The sequence below is a fragment of the Lonchura striata genome, chromosome 10, assembly GCF_050655825.1.
Source record: "Lonchura striata isolate lonStrDom1 chromosome 10, ASM5065582v1, whole genome shotgun sequence".
In the NCBI taxonomy this organism is placed as follows: domain Eukaryota; kingdom Metazoa; phylum Chordata; class Aves; order Passeriformes; family Estrildidae; genus Lonchura; species Lonchura striata.
Window position 1 is genome coordinate 1,572,435 of NC_140712.1, and position 16,570 is coordinate 1,589,004.

Here is a 16,570-nt window from a genome sequence, read left to right on the forward strand (position 1 = left end):
CATCTAGCCAGGGTGAACAGCCAACACTTCCTTTCCTTCACTCATTCTTTCTTTCCAAAGGTCACTGTGAAGGGGTTGAGTGGGGCTTTGAAGGAGGGAGTGAAGGTGGTGGGGAGTGGTGGGGACAGGAGCCACAGGGACGAGGGACAGGCATCAGAGGGGCCTGGGCAGCTGGCAGGGGGCACAGCCTGTCCCTGGCCCAGCAGCAGGGGACAGGGGGCATGGCCTGTCCCTTGGCCCAGCAGCAGGGGACAGGGGGCACGGCCTGTCCCCCTGGCCCAGCAGCAGGGGACAGGGGGCACGGCCTGTCCCCCTGGCCCAGCAGCAGCCCCGTGCCCTGCCCAAGGAGCTCCCAGCAGGGGCTGGGCCCCAAAGGCAGGGGGAGACCCCAGTCCCAAGGCAGCGTTTCTGCCCCGTCCCCTGTCCAGCCCAGCCTGCCCCGTGTACGCAGTGACCGCTGGCACGGGCTGCCCTGGACACTGTGACCTGCTGGGGGCACTGAGAGCTGCCCCGCTGTGACACTGCCCTTGGGATTGCACAGGCACCAAACAAACCCCAGCCAGCACAGCCCTTTGTCATGTCCCAGGCACCAGAGAGCATCAGAGCCAGCCCCGCTCCTGGTGATGTCCCAGGCACCAGGGCACATCCCAGCCCCGCTCCTGATGATGTCCCAGACACCAGGGCACATCCCAGCCCCGCTCCTGGTGATGTCCCAGACACCAGGGCACATCCCAGCCCCGCTCCTGGTGATGTCCCAGGCACCAGGGCACACCCCAGCCCTGCTCCTGCTGATAAACAGATTTCAGGGGCACAAAAACAGTTGCAGACTTCCCATACTTTAGGGATCCATTAAGCACAGGAAAACGGCAAGGATTCATTTGTCACGTATGCATGGGAAAGGCAGAAAGGTCAGAACGAGGAAGACTTATTTTGCTTCTTCATTTTGGAGACCCCTCCCCAAAATGGACCCCTGACTCATTTCAGGGAACAGAACCACACATGCTTAATTACCTTTTTGCCAATTAGCACATGAAGCTGAGCAGAGGAAGTGACATGGATATGAATATGCATTCATATTTTGTGTATTCAGGACTTCTGTAAATAAAAAAGCTTTGTAATACCTGTGATTTTTGCAGTGTGCATTAGGGAATTATCCCACCTACTGCCCAGCTGTCTCAATAAACATACACTTTCTAACTTTAAAATCTTAGGGAGTTTTTGTCTGTCTCAGTTGGATATCGATATTAGATTGATATTCATATTTTAGTAAATCATTGTCCTAAAGAAGTCCGATTATGTGTATTAACATGTCTTTTCTTAATATTCGAGTAATTATTCTAGCATTGCTTCAACATAAACTGGTATGATTCAAAGAATATCCACTGAGGTACACACAGAGCTTGGATATTTCATAAGCAAATTGCAGTTGTAAAGTTTTTTCACTGAATTCTGCCACTTGTCCTCATTTTAAAAGTGAAAAGTCAGCTATTAAAGTCAATAACAAAATTCTAACTTCTAACAAAGGGAAAAAGTATATGGTTTGCACTAGATAAAATATAAATACAGAAAATGTCTCCCAACCGAGTTCCTTGCCCTTATCAAAACATCTCCCAATCAAGTTCTTTGCCCTGAACCTGGCTGGTAAAGAAAAATATTATCAATAAACCTGGATGAAACTTTGCATAAGTTAATAGTATTCAAAATCCATGTGCTGTTCCTCTTATTATTTCTTTTACAAAGAAAAAAGGGGAATGGGGTTGGATTGAGGCTATACCCTCCTCCCCTCTGAGTCTGTTCACATGTTTTACAATAAATCCTACAACAGTACAATACAGCTGCCTAAAATATGGACACTGGAAACCACAGACAGCATTACAAATGATCACCTGCCTCATGGACAGTTCATAGAAGGACTTGATTTATTTACAAATTATTTCTCATGTTTGCAAACAGTTTTTCTGTTTACAGACTCTTTTCTGGAAGTTCAGTTTTTGTCCAAGGGATCAAGTGCTTAAAGGTTGTTTTTTAAAATTGGGTTTTTCTCTAAGGGTTAAATGGGCTCAGGGTTAAATAGCTTTCTGCTTTTAGAGATAAGTTCAATTTGTAACCAAGAAGCATTATGCCTGTGGCCTGAGTTCTCCCCTAACAGTTCCTGGAGGGGAATGCTGCAGCTCCAGTGTAAATTAGATGCACGCTGTCCTCTGTCCCCATGTTTGCAAAGGGCCCTTGCAGATGGGTGACAGAGAACAATACACAGAATTTTATAAAGAAAAGAAGGGTGACGTGTTACCATGATTGACAGGGGTCTTGACCAATCAAATATCTCCCAAAACTGCAGGCACCTCACGGGCCAGAACCTGAAGGGGCGTGGAGCTCAAACCAATGAGAGCTTCCAGGCCTGGTCTTTCAAATGCCCTGTGTAAGGGGGGGCTTGGGAAATAAAATCTCTCTGTTGCCCCATGAACTCGGGAGGAGCAGTCTTTGTCTCCTGTGCCCTCGCTGCCCCATGAGACCAAAGAGATGTTCACCAGGGCCCTCCCTGTTTGTGGCCGTCCATTGCCCAGCTGAGCAGGCAGCCAGTTGTGTTTGCAGTGAGCTGCCACAGGAAGACACACAGCAGCTGGAGATTTGAATAGCAGGGCTTGGGCCAATTCTTTTTCTTTCAGAGTGCAAGAAAGACGCAAAAGCACAAGGAAACATGGCAGTGTTTCGGTGGAGTCCCTTTGTCCTGTGAAGTTCAGTAGCTGTTGGTGTTTCTGTGCTACTGCTAATCCCCTCCATGAAAAAATCATTCTGGGAAGGAGCAACAACATCTGACACGCACCAAATGTTGCCACCAGTTGCTCCAGGTGCTGCTACCAATAGCCCCTGTAGGACAGAGCACAGCCCCCAGTGCACACCAGCTTTCGCTGCCCTCTGGCAGAGAAGCCCTTTTGGGGCACAGGTTTCTGGGGCAGGAGACGGGCACCGGTGCTGCCAGGGCTCGGGGGAACTCTGCTTGGGCGGGGACTGTGCCTCACCTGCTGCTGTCAGCGCTGCCCGGGCCCCAGGGCTCAGAGCAGCATTCCTGCCCTGGTCCACATGTTCCCGGTCTGTGTCCCACGGCCGTGCTTAGGAGGGCCACCATGTGGGACGTGTCCCGAGGAGGCCGTGCCAGCTTCTGTGGAGGCCCCGTGCCCTTCCCGCCGCGGCTGCGTCGGCAGCTGCGGGGGCTCCTGCTGCTCTGAGCCCGCAGAGCAGGGCAGCGTTTGCTGATGGGCTGAGCCCTTCCTAAAGATCCTGTTGGGCTGTCTGACACACCTGGGGCAAGGCATTCCTTCCACCCTGGGCCACTCTGGGGGGCTGGGGGTGGCCCCAGGGCAGGTGGCAGTGCGTGCAAGGGCCCTTTGTGACACGGTGCAGCATGGTCACCGTGGAATGGAACGGGACAGGGGATCCAAGGGCCCTTGGTGACAGGGTGCAGCATGGTCACCGTGGAATGGAACGGGGCAGGGATTCCAAGGGCCCTTGGTGACATGCTCTGGCAGAGGTGTTGGCAGTTACAAGTTACAGTTACACTCCACAGTGCTCGGTGCACACGACGAGAGAGGACGCGAGAGAGCGGTGCTGTGAGGAGCCCTCGCACAGCCACTCGTTCCTTGCTGACCCAGAGCTTTCCCAAGGTATTACTCCTGCAGGTGAGCTCGTGGCCAGAGCAGAGCACTTGGTGACCCCTGGCCTTCCCGAGGCATCTCTTCTGCAGCTGCCCTCGAGGGCAGACTGTGGCATTTGCTTTTCACTGTCCTTGACAGGAGTCTCCTGTCCTTGTGGCTGGAGCCCCAAGAGCAGAGTGCAGGACTTGCCGTCCTGTAGCCTTGCCAAGTCTTCACACTTGCAGGTGCCCTCAAGGCACGACTGCAGCACTTGCTGACTTGGACCTTTTCCTTTTCACCTTCTGCAAGCAGCCATGAATCCAGGCAGTGTCGTAGAGCACAGACCTGCGAGCGTGCCCAAGCTGGCCTGGGGGAAGGAGGAGAAAGAAGGCCCTGGAGCTGCCCCAGCACAGCAGCCTGAAGAGCTGGAGCAGTTCCAGCCACGGCAGAAGGGTGAGTGGCAGAGCTGGGCCACAGGGCTGGTGCCTGCAGCCAGCTTGGCCCCATGCCATGCCATGCCATGCCATGCCATGCCATGCCATGCCATGCCATGCCATGCCATCCCATCCCCTGGGGCCATGCCCATGGTCAGGATGGAATAGGGGCCGGGCAGACACCCCACAGCCGTGCTCCATGCCCTGGGCCGTCGCGGGGCTGTCCCTGCCTGGGCAGCGCAGGGCTGGGCTGTGTTCTCCGGCCTCTCCCGCAGCCCCTCAGCTCGGGCTGCGCTCGCTCTTTGCCAGGTGCAGCCGTGCAGCGCACACGAGAGCAGGAACGCACCCGTGGCCGCTTCCGCAGAACAGCACAGGTACCTGCAGCCATCCCCACCTGGGCTGGGCCTGCTGGCACTGCTCAGCCCAGCAGCACACCTGCAGCATGCCATAGCTTCTTGCTCTTCTCCTACAGCTCGTTTGCAAATTCATCAAGAGAATTCGGCAGGAAGAGACCAGTGTCATGAGCCCTGGGCTCAGAGCATACTCAGAGCTCCTCGGACATGAGACCAGTGCCGCCCTGCTGGATTTGCTTGTGCAGAGTGGTGTTCCCAGAGCAGAGCAAGTAAGCAGATGTGGCCAGGCTTCAATTGCCCCATGAGTCACATAGCTTCCCAAGCCACTAGTGCTGGCCCCTGTGAGCCTTTGAGGCCATCGCAGTGCGGCGGGAAGGGAAGCACTTCTCTGGGGACCCTGGGAACGCTGATCCCTCTGGCAGCTTTCCAAGTCTCCCTGTGCCTTCTCCAGGTGCCCGGCATGGTGAGATACATCCACCAGTGGCTCATGGCCAATGATTCTGCTGAGCACAGGCTGGACAACGCCCTGCTGTATCTCACAGAAGCGCAGCCAAATGAGGCAGTAATGACACTCCTGCGTGTGGCCCCATCCTGTGACAGGTATGGGGCCCATCTGCCCAGAGGGCTCAGGGCTCACCCCAACCCATCGCCCTGTACAGCCTGGGCCAGGTTTCTGACCAACAGAGAGTCCCAGGGCCCTCTGGCTGCTCCCTTTCCAGGCCCTGGCATGTCAGCCCCAAGCCTGCTGCCATGCTCCCTCGCTGCCCCACAGGGGCCTGTCCCCACAGGGCTGGGCTGCCTGGCCGCTGCTGGAGAGGGGCAGTGGGCAAAGGCAGAGCCGGCAGTCAACCCGGGCCTCTAGAGATGCCCAGACCACGGTGCTGTGTCTGAGATGCCCTGAGACAGAGCTCTAACCCCGCAGAGCTGCCATGGCCATGTGGAAGACCATCATGTGCACACCCTGGACTGCAGAGCTGGCACAGCAGATACTCCTGGATGTGCTGGGGAGCTGGCCAGAGCACAGCATGAGCACCTGCGATGGGAACAGAATGACTGTCTTTGCCCTGGCTGTGAGTTTCTGCCAGTGGACTTTGCTGGCCCCAAGGCCACCTGTCCAGCAGCTCTCCATCCTCCTTCCCCCACTGCATCTCCCTGCCTCAGGCACTGGCCTGAAAGCTGGCCTAGGGACAGCTGCAGGGCCACCAGGCCCGCTGCTCCCCCTGTGTCTCTCTGGGCCTCTCCCTGCCACGCTCGGGCCCTGTCCCACGGACACCTTGGCACTGAACGCTGCCTCGGGGGGCTTCGTCCTTTGCAGGCAACTGTGGTGATATGGAAGATCCTCCAGGAGCGCTGTGTCCCAGATATAGTGGATGAGCATTTCCCGCAGTTATTTGTGCATCTGCTCTTCCAAGTGTTCTTCAGCACCAAAGAGATGCCAGAGGAGGTGGATACCTTCTGGAAGGGATGCCAGGAAGAACACGGCCTTGCCAGCAGCCCCAACAGGTGCTCTATCCCAATCCTTCTGTCCCTGCCACATGGCCAGGGCAGGAGCCAGTGCTCCCAGTGTGACCCGGGCTTTGCTCTGCACTCAGGTTTGCAGTGAGGACCCTGAAGTCCCTGCTGTGCCAAATGGACTATGAGGATGTGGTGTTGTCAATGGACCGCAAGCGTGGCTGGGACACGCTGCTCTGTGCTGACACCCACATTTATGCCGTGGGTCTGCTGGCCAGGTGAGACCCCCTTCTCCCCATTGCTTCCAGCATTTGTGCTCTGTGGCTGGGATATCCCACTCAGTCCCCATGGCCATGGGCCAGAGGGACGAGGGACAGCCAAGCAGACTGGGAAAGGCTGGGAGAGGAGGGTGCCCAGTAGCAGCCACATCTCAAAGGGCCCAGGTCCCCCTGCAGGGTGGGGGGTAAAGACAAGAACTGCATCAGTCTGTCCTGGGAGGGGCTTCCCCCCCCGGCTCAGGGTCTTAGTTTTGTAGGGGCGGTCCCCCGGCCAGATAATCATTATCACTGACTCCATATATTTCAGAGGTCCGATCAATAATAATTATTATTAAGAAACCCAGTGTTCTTATAGATAGTTATGATATAGGTTGATTTAATGTGTTTTCTAGTCTAAACACTATCACCATTAGTTACTTAAGAAAGCACCCTTTGGTAGACAAATCTCCGTAACATATTCGGATGTTCACAATACCAGGTGCAGCATGTTAAGATAAGAATGATTCTTCATTCTTTCCTCTGATCTCCTCAGACTTTCTCAGGCGATGCCTGGGAAAGTTGTTTGTTTCTCTCTGAGGCCAGAGAGCTGCTGCCACATCTTAGTGCCATTTTCTGCCTTCCAGGGAGATGGGCAAAGAATCCATCGATGTGTGTAAAAGCATCTTAGATTATCTCCTTCAGTTGCTCCGCAAAGAGATGCCATACTGGCACTTCCCTGCCCTGGCATTCCTTGTGGAGGTGAGTCTGAAGGCCGGCGCTGCCTCCCAGCTCTCTGCCCTCTCGTAGCCGCAGCTGCCTGGGATGGTGCCCACGCCCTGCGCTGCTGCCTGGTCCCCGCCCTGTGCGGCTCTGGGCTCCTGCCGGCCGGGTCCCCTGTCACTGCCCTGTGCCTTTCAGGTCCTGCATTGCCTGGACTTGAGTGCATGCAGTGACAGCATCATGGATCTCTTGTCGAGGCACTTGCTGAGTGAGCACACGGAGATGCGCCGCCAGGTTCTGAGAGCCCTCCTCTTGGTCAGGGATAATCCCTCGCTGGTAAGGAGGGGGCAGCAGCTGAAGCCGTGCAGGCAGCGTGGTGCTGGGGAACACAGTTGCTGGTCTTCATGCACTGGGTCAGCCACTCCCAGCTCTCCTGCCTCCCACTTCAGCTGCCCGAGGGCTGCGGGACAGGCCTTTGGCCTCTGGGCCCTGTGGCAGCAGGGTGGCCTTTCACACACTTTTGTTCCGCACAGGCCAAAAGAATGCGGAGCCTGACCGAAAGCCTCGGGGAGCTCCTGCAGGAAAATGATAGTGATGTGGTCAGGATGAGCATTGTTCTACTTAGTGATTTGTTCTTGGATAATGACACCCCAATACCCAGCCCCATCGCCCTGCAGCTGGCTAAGGTGCTCCTGCCACTCTTTGAACACGTAAGGCTCTGTGCCCTCAGCCACGGCCACTGGCTGCTGCCCAGACACTTGGTGCCCTGTGGAGATGCAGGCCTGCGCCAAGGTGGGCCAGAATCAGCTGATGCCAAGGTCTTGTTTCCTTCCTGTTACACAGGATGACTGGCATGTGCAGTGGATCTCCTTGTTTGTATTTCGAGCCTTGCTGTCTACTGTAGTGGAAGAAGAAAAAACGCTCCTGATGACACAAGTGTGTCACAGCCTGATCCCACTCTTCTTCCACTGCCATGATGAGAATCAGAGTGTGGCAGAGGTAAGGACTCACGGGCTGCTGCTGTCGCCCTGGGAGGGGGCTTGGCTGCCTCCTGCCCTGGCGCCTGGCAGGCTGCATCCTCCTCCTGGCCCTGGCACAGGGATGCTGATCCTGGGCTGTGGGGCCATTTCCGTCTCTACTGCTCTCCAGGCTTCTTGGGAAACCCTGCTTTGTGTGGCCAAATTCTTAAACAGGAGAGATCTTGAAAAACCTGTAAAGAAGGAGAAACTGTGGAGGTTCATTGAGATCCTGGTAAGGAGGGCCGGGAAGCTGCAGCCCCAGCCTGGAGCAGCCCCTGAGCGCGGTGCTCGGTGTGCGGGCTGGCAGCTGTGCCCCTGCCCGCTGCTGCAGCCCGAGGCCGCGCGGGCTCTGCTCCAGGCTCCTGCGGCCCCAGCCGGGTGCCCATGGAGCCCCGGCCCGGGGGGCTGCGGGGCCAACCCTTCCCTCCTGTCGCTCTCTCCAGCTGGCAGAGGACAGCAGCAGCGTGGCCGAGCACCTGCGCCGGGCCCTGCCCTACCTGCAGAGCCCACAGGAGCCCCTGCGAGAGGCGGCCGTCAGGTTCATGGGTGAGCCACGAGCCGGGCCAGGAGGGCGTGTGGGCACAGGGCTGGCGGCGCCGCTGGCAGGGAGCTGTGCCACTGGGCCTGACAGGCTCTGTGTTCCCAGGGACGGCCGGGCGGTACCTGAGGGGGAGGAAAGAAGAGCTCCAGCTCATCTGTGAGGGTGAGTGAGGGCAGCGGGCTGCCAGCGAGGGCTGGCGGGGGAGCTGCGAGCCCTGCCCCGGCTGTGGAGGGCTCTGCTCCCTGTGCAGACCAGGGGCAGCGTGGACGGAGCACACAGAGCTTTCAGGGCACCTGGGGGATTCGTGGCCAGCAGCTTTGGGCTGATCCAGCTGGTCCCTGCTCCCTGCTGGCCATGGCCAGAGCCGGCTGGGATGGCCCTGGCACAGGGATCTCCTCGGGTCCCCTCAGATGCGGGAACTGACCATGGCGCTGTTCCTCTCTCTTTCAGCCCTAGAAGACACGGCCAATGACATCAGTGTCGCCGTTGTGAGCCTGGCAGTTCAAACATTGTCTGTCCTCCAGGGAATAGAGAGAGCTCGATATTCCCGCTTCCACAGCCTGCACGATCGGCTCTGCAGGGCATGGAGGAGACGGCCTCGTCTGTCGGGGCTCGGCTGGCTGCGCTGCTGCAGCTCTGCAGAGAGCTGATCCCAGAGGCTCTGTCTGCTGGGACCACCTGAGCCAGCAGGAATGTTTCATTTATTCAAGATAGCTCTTTCCATTTTTTTGTTTTTCTTTAGCATAGAAATATAGGATGTGTTGTAATAGACAGACTCCCAGGATCTTTCTTTTGCTGCCCAGGCTCTGCAGGGCCTAGAGGAAGAGGGAGAAAAGGGTTCCTGGGCTCAGCAAGCTGCCCAGGCATGCAGGGTTGCAGGGAAAATGGCCAGAAGCCCCTTGGCCTTTGGTGGTTCTGCTGAAGCCTTTGTGCTGCCCACAGAGCAGATGGGCAGGGGCTGGAGCTGTGGGGATCTCTGTGAGAGCGGTGCCTGGAGATGGCCACAAGCCCTGTCCCAGGCAGGAAGCGCCATCCGTGTCCTCCTGCCCGTGTGTTGCTGCCTGGAATGCTGAGGGCTCCCAGGTGCCTCTTGATGGGGCAGGTTGGCCAGGCTGGGGGAGACCCTGAGGGGACGGGGCCACGAAGGGATGAGGGGCTGTGGAAGCCCTGACAGGACAAGGCAGTGGGAAGGCACGGGGGGGATGTGTGAGGGAGTGGGTAACGTTGGCTCAGGGAGGAAAGTGGATTGGAACCAAAGGCACCACTCACCCTCACAAAAATATCACCAAAAGTCCTCACAAAAATATCATCAAAATCCCGTAAAAATCCCCCCCAAAACACCAAAAACCCAACTAAAATCTTCCTAAAAAATCCCCCAAAACTCCCCAAAATCCGATAAAAATCGACTCAAAATCCTCACAAAAAATCCCACCAAAAATATCATAAAAATCCCACAAAAATTCCACCATAGAATCCTTGAAAATGCCAGAAAAACCACACAAAATCCCAGGTAAATCTCCACAAAAATTCCACCCACAAGCCCACAAAACTCACCCAAAAAAATCCCCACAAAAATCACCCCAAGGCTCACAGAAATCCCTCAAAATCCCCATAAAAATCGCCCCCAAAATCCCCTTAAATGCCACACAAAAATCCCACAAAAAGTCCCACTAAATCCCCATGAAAATCCCACAGAATCCACAGAGAAAAATTTGTACAAAAATGCAGCCAAAAATCCCCCAATCACACAAAATCCACACAAAAAATCCCACCAAATCACCCAAAATATCCGACCAAAATTTCCCTAAACCCCCCCAAAATCCACACCAAATCCATTCCAAAAATCCGCGCCGAAATCCCACCAAACCCCTCTCAAATTCCCCAAAAAATGCCCCCAAGTCCTATCACATCCCACCCGAAGTGCGAGGAAATCCACCCAAAAAATCCCCACGAAAACTTCCCTCAAAATGCCAGCCAAACCTCCCAGAAGCAGCCCAAGAATCCCGCAGAGATCGCTGCGAGTGCCCGAATCGCCCGGAACAATCCCCGAGCCATCCCCGCCCGGCCCCGCGCTCCGGCCCCGCTCTCTGTGGGGCCGGGGCCTCTCCCCCCTTGGCTCTGCGCTGGTCCCGTTCGCGCTCCGCTCCCGCTCCCGCCCCACCAGCGCTCCCTGCCCTGGGCCGCGCTGGCCGAGCCCGGCCGGGCGCGCTGGATCCGCTGGGACGGCGCATCCCGGCCCCGGCCCCGGCCCCGCGGGGCTCCCGGGGCAGCTCCGGCCGGGATGCGGCACTGCCGCGGGGCTTTGGGCTTTCCCGGCGCTGCCCGGCGGCTCCCGGGGATCTGCGGCTTCCCGAGGGACTCGGGGAGCTTCCAGAGGGGACCTGGGCTGGCTCCGGGGGGATTTGGGATCAGTCCGGGGGGAGCTGGGGACGGCTCGGGGGGTTTGGGGTTGTTCCCGAGGATTTTGGGGGGATCTGGAAGAGGCTCCAGAGGGGATCTGGGGCTTTCTGAGGGATCTGGGGGAATTCTGAGGGGATCTGGGAGAGTTTCAAGAGGGATTTTGGGGTCTTCCAAGGGATTTTCAGAAGTTCTGAGGGATTTGGGGATGCTCCAGAATGGATCTGGGGCAGTTCCAGAAGCAATCAGGGACGTTTTTGAGGGATTTTGGCAAGTCCTAGAAGGAATTCAGGGAATTTCAGCAGGATTTTGGGGTAATTCAGAGGAATTGGGGAGGTTCCAGCAGGGATTTGGGGTCATTCCCAGGGGATTGGGGGGTGGATTTCTGGTGAGATTTCCGTTTCTTCCCCAGATTTCAGGCTTTTTCCCAAGATTTCCTGTTTTTTCAAGAATCTGTGGATTTTTCCCTGAATTTGGGTCTCACTGTGGGGTAGAAGGGGAAGGTTTAGGAGATTCAGGGTGAATCTCCTTGGGGGCTCCTGGACGGATTTTGGGTGGGTTCCCAATTGAATTTTGTGCTTTTGTCCCAGAATTACAGGATTTTTCCCAAAATTTGGGTATTTGCCTGAAGATTCTGCTATTACCACTGGTTTGTCCCGGAAGGGGAAGCTTTGGCGGGTGGGGGGGGGGGGGGGGCGTTAGGGTGAATTTTAGGGATAACTGAGGCTGGATTTGGGTTTTTTCCCAAGGATTTTGGAGTTTTTCCCAGAATTTCAGGATTGTTCCCAAAATCCCAGGACTTCTACTCTGATTTGTCTCTTACCATGGACATTTGGTAGAAGGGGAAGCTTTGGGGCGGTTCCTGGTTGGATTTTGGGGATATTTGAGGCTGCATTTTGAGTTTTTCCCCCAGGAATTCAGGATTTCTCCCAGAATTTCAGGATTTTTTCCCAAAATGTCAGGATTTTCCCAAGGATTTGGGTCTCACCATGGACTTGTCATAGAAGGGGAAGCTTTGGGGGGTTCCTGGTTGGATTTAGGGGTGTTTCCAACTCAATTTCAGGGATTCTTGATGGGATTTTGGGGGGAATCCTGGTTGGGTTTGTTTTTTTTCCTCAGGATTTTGGGTTTTTTCCATGAGAATTCCAGGATTTCACCCAGCATTTCTGTCTTACCATGGGCTTGTCATAGAAAGGGAAGCTTTGGGGTGTTCAGGGTGAATGAGTTTGGTGGGATTCCAAGTTGGACTTTGGGGGTATCTGAGGCCAGAGTTTGGCGTTTTTTCCCCAGCATTGCAGTTCTTTCCCCAGTGCCAGAACTCCCCCAGTCGCTGTCTCCCCACGGGTTGGCCGCAGGAGGGGAAGCCCTGCAGGGAGCGCAGGGCGTTGGTGGCGCTGCTCATCTCCCTGAAGGTGAGGAAGGCCTGGCCCCGCAGGCCGAGACTGCGCCGCACCAAAATGTCCAAAATCTGCCCAAACGGCGAGGAAACGGCGCAGAGGGACTTCTCCAGCTCGGGGACACCCAGGGGACAGCCTGAGCCCCTGGGGACAGGCACGGACACTCTCAGAGCCCCCAGGACCCCCCAGCCATCCCCGTCCTCCTTGGTGTCCCGGTTCAGGTGGTTGATGGAGATGCTGGGCTGGGGCCGGGGGTCCTGCACCGCCAGGGCCGGGACCCCTCTGTGGGGACAGGGGGGCTTCAGGGGGCGTCTGGGGGGCTGCGACCCCTTCACCCCCTGGCACCCCTTTAGGTGTCCCCAGAGCCCCAAATCCACCCCAGACCCACCTAAACCCCCCAGGTACCCTCAGATCCCCCCACTTTACCCCAAAATTGACCCCAGAGCCACCTCAGAACCCCCAGATCCCCCCAGTTCCTCTCACAACTCCGCCAAAGTCGCCTCGGACCCCCGCAATTTCCCTCAGATCCCCATAAACCCAACGGAGAACGCTCCAGACGCTCTCAAGCTCCCCCCAAAGCTCCCTAAAGCCCCCTCATTCCCCCAAACCCACCAGACACACCCCTATTTCCTGTCAGTTCCCCCAGAAATCCCCAATTTCTCCCCGAGCCGCCCCAAACCCCCCGTTCAGTTTCCCCGGCCCCACCTCAGCCCCTCCTCAGCCGCGCTCCCCTGACAATTTCCCGCCTGCACCGCGCGCGCGGGCTCCTCCAGCCAATAGCGGCGCGCCCCGTGCCGAACCAACCAATCAGCGCGCGGCTGCAGCCAATCAGAGGGAGCCGGGAGCGGCGCCCCTCCCCCGGCGGCCCCGCCCCCCGGGCTCGGGCGGGCCCTGCGGGCGGCGCTGCCAGAGCGGGGGAGGCGCTGGGAGAGGCGGGAGCCGCGGGAGCCGCGGGGGCCGCAACGCTGGGGAGGGGGCTCCGCACAGGGGCCGGGGGCTGGGAGGGGCTGGGGGGGCTGGGGAGGGGTCCTGGGGGGATCGGGGGCCTTTGGGGAGGGATCCGGGGGGAGTTTAGGGAGGGCTCTGGGGGGTCCTGGATGGCTCATGGAGGGGTCCTCGGGGCAGTCTGGGCGTCCTGGAGGGCTCTTGGGTGGGGGATCCTGAGGGGTCCTGGAGGTGTCAGGGAGAGTCTGGGGAGGGGTCTTGGAGCATTGTGGGGGGACCTGGGGGGTGGGGATGGGTCCTGAGAGGGGCCTGGAGGGGGGGTCTTGGGAGGGTCTGGGCGGATTTTGGGGAGCGGTTTGGGGGGTCCTGGGGGCATCCTAGGAGGTTTTGGAAGTTTTGGGGAGGGGCTTTGGGGCATCTGGAAAGGTCCCAGGGAGGGTCTGGGGGGCGGTTGGGCGTTTTCGGGAAAGGTCCTGGAGGGATCTGGGGAGAGGCAGGCGGGTCCCAGGTTGGGTTTGGGGCGGGGTCTGCAGGGTCCTGGAAGGGTCCTGGGTGGGGTCTTGGGAAGGGTCTCAGGGGGTCTCAGGGGGCATCCTGGGCTGGGTGCAATTGGGGTCTGGGGGGCTCTCAGGGGGTCCTGGGCCAACTTTGGGGGGGGGCTCTGGGGAAGATTTGGGGTTCCTGGAGGGGGTCCTATGGAGATCTGGGGGTCCCAGGCAGTCCCAGGCCCACCCTGAATGGGGTATGGGGGATTCGGGGGACGGGGGCACAACAGCGGTGATTTTTAGGGGATTTTGGGTGTTTTTAGTGGCATTTTGGGGGCCTTCATGTAGTAAACAGGGCTCGTGCCTTTATTAATGTTCAGCTCTTTATTAAAAAGATCAGCAGAGCAAGGGAGCTCAATACAGAGCTCACCCCCGCTGTTGTAGCTTTTTCCCGGTAGCCAAAGGGTGAGAAGGCTGCAGAGTCTGTCCCTGGAGTCTCCGTGGCACACTGGTATCCGGAGGTGAAGAGGTGTGCAGTCTGTGTCTGAAGTCCTGGTAGCCGAAGGGTAAGGGCATGTGCAGAGCCTGCTGCCAAAGTGCAGCAGCAGCTGTCCCCTGTCCTTCCCTCCTGGGAACACCAGGAAGAGTTGTTCCTTTGCTCCTGCTTCCCACAGCCCCGTCCAGTCTGGTCCCCTGCAGGCTATGGTGACAGGTCAGACACAGACCAGGGATGTGGTTCCCTTTTCCCCAAGCAGCGCACCCATCCAGCCCCCTCCACTGTGCCCAGCCTTCCATTTAGGGGTGTTTTCATCCCCAAAACCCTCTCCCATGATTCCACTGGTCTCTCTATTTTGCATCCCAGTCCTAGAATGGTAGTGTGGGTGGGGGTGTAGGTGATTCCCAGGAGCAATTCGCTAATTAATATTTCAATGTCAGTACTTAGCCCAAACCGAAGTGTCTCAGCAAGCTGTTTTGTTCATAATAAATCCCTCCACTATTTCTTTGATCGGGCTTAAGCCCGCATCAACTTACAGTCTCTGGCTTTTGAGGGTTAGCTTCTTTGGGTAATTCTCTTAATTCCTAGCAACTAAGTAAGACTTAATAATATTCTAACTAAAACTTTCTTCAGTTGACTTGCTTGGCTAAAGGACACTTATTAAACAATTACAAAGTGTTTAAACTTTTACTGTGGTACTTTAACTCAGAAATGGTTATTACTACCTTACTGTATATCAGCTTCTAGCAAGTTTTTTTAAATTAGTTTTAAGTCTTCTGGTCCCCTAATTACCGTCCATATACAAGAGGAGGTGGGTGACCCTGTTGGGTCTGGTCTGGTGTCTGGTGGTGGCAGATCTTTTTCCAACCATTCTGTTCTGCAAGCTGTCAGAGTTCTATCCCACCCGCAGCTTGAGCACAACCACGAGCACGGCGGCCGTGGAGAGGGGTAGTCCTGATGGCCCCGGGCCGGCCCGGAGCCAGGGTAGACCTTTTGTCCCCCGCCACCACTCACATCCAGGGCACTGCAATGAACCCAGCAGCCCCGGAGCCAGGGTAGACCTGTTGTCCTGGCCACAATACCTTACGGTCACTCAGCATCGGGGTAGACCTGTTGACCCTGGCCATGAAGGTCCTGCCACGAAGCAGGTGACCCTGGAGCTGGGTAGACCTGATAACCCTGGGCCGGCGCGGAGTTGGGGATGACCTGATGTCACCCGTCACTGCCCGTGGCACGGGCACCGCCAAGAGCCGGGAGTCCCCAGATCCTGGTAGACCTGATGGCTCCGGAGACGGGTAGACCTGATTGCCCCAGGCTTGCCTGGAGCAAGAGTAGACCTGCTGCCCCCTGACAACGCTTGCCGCAAGGGTGCCGACCCAGCACCGGCGGCCCTGGAGCCAGGGGAAGCTCACAGCCTCCTTACAGCCCAGAGCCGGACAGCTCTAGCAGCCCCATCGCAGCCCATAAACCGCCCACTTTCAAGACCAACACATATTTTTGTATTTTTCTGGGTTGTATTTCGTTTTTTGGGGTGGTTTTTTGGAGGGCAGGTGAGGTGCAGGGCTTTTGTTTTGGGTTTTCTGGTTTTGTTTTGGATTTTTTGGGTTTTTTTCCTTTGGGTTTTGTGTTTTGTTTTGATTTTTTTTGGTTTGGGGTTTTATTCAGTTTGTCTTTAGGGTTTTATTCCCCCCCATTTTCTCCTTTCTTGAAAGAATGGCTCTTCTATTTGCCTGGTATGAGAAACTTAGCCGAAAAAGAAATTTTCTTGGCAGATTTTGTTCAGTTTCCTTTATTATGCAGAGCACCCGCAGGCGAGCCGACGGGCAGCCCGTGCCCTGTGCTGGGGTCTCCTGAGGTGCAGAACTGTGGAAACGGCGTCCCCAGTGCCCCCCGCCCCCCGTCCGGGAGCCGACACAGCCCTGCCCCGCAGAAGAGAATGTCAGCGGGGCCAGCGGGGAAGAGAAGCCCGTCCGTGCGGCGGAAATCAGCTCGCAGCCGCCGGCCCCGGTGCGACTCGGCCCGGCCCGCCCCGCCGCCGGCAGCACCGCCGGCAAGCGGGCGGCCGCTTTGGGGCCGGTTCCTTCAGGGCCCGCAGAGGTCTTCGGTGCTCGGAAGGAGCCTGGGGGGCCGCGGGGGCTCGGTGCCGAGGCGCCCGGGGCCGGCACGAAGCCGCCCGCCCTCGGGCCTCGTTGACACAGAGAGAGAGACAGACACAGGGACACACGCCCGGCTCCTCAGACACCACCGCTCCCCACCGCCCCCGCCGCTCCCGCTCGCACGGCCGCACACTCTCGCATCCCCTCTCTCCCCGCCCCTGCCCTGCCCCTGCCCCTGCCCCTGCCCCTGCCCCTGCCCCTGCCCCTGCCCCTGTCTGTCGCGGCCCCCGCCCAGCCATGGTTGGGAGCGCCCCGCCCTGCCCCATCAGACTCCCTGGCACCGCCT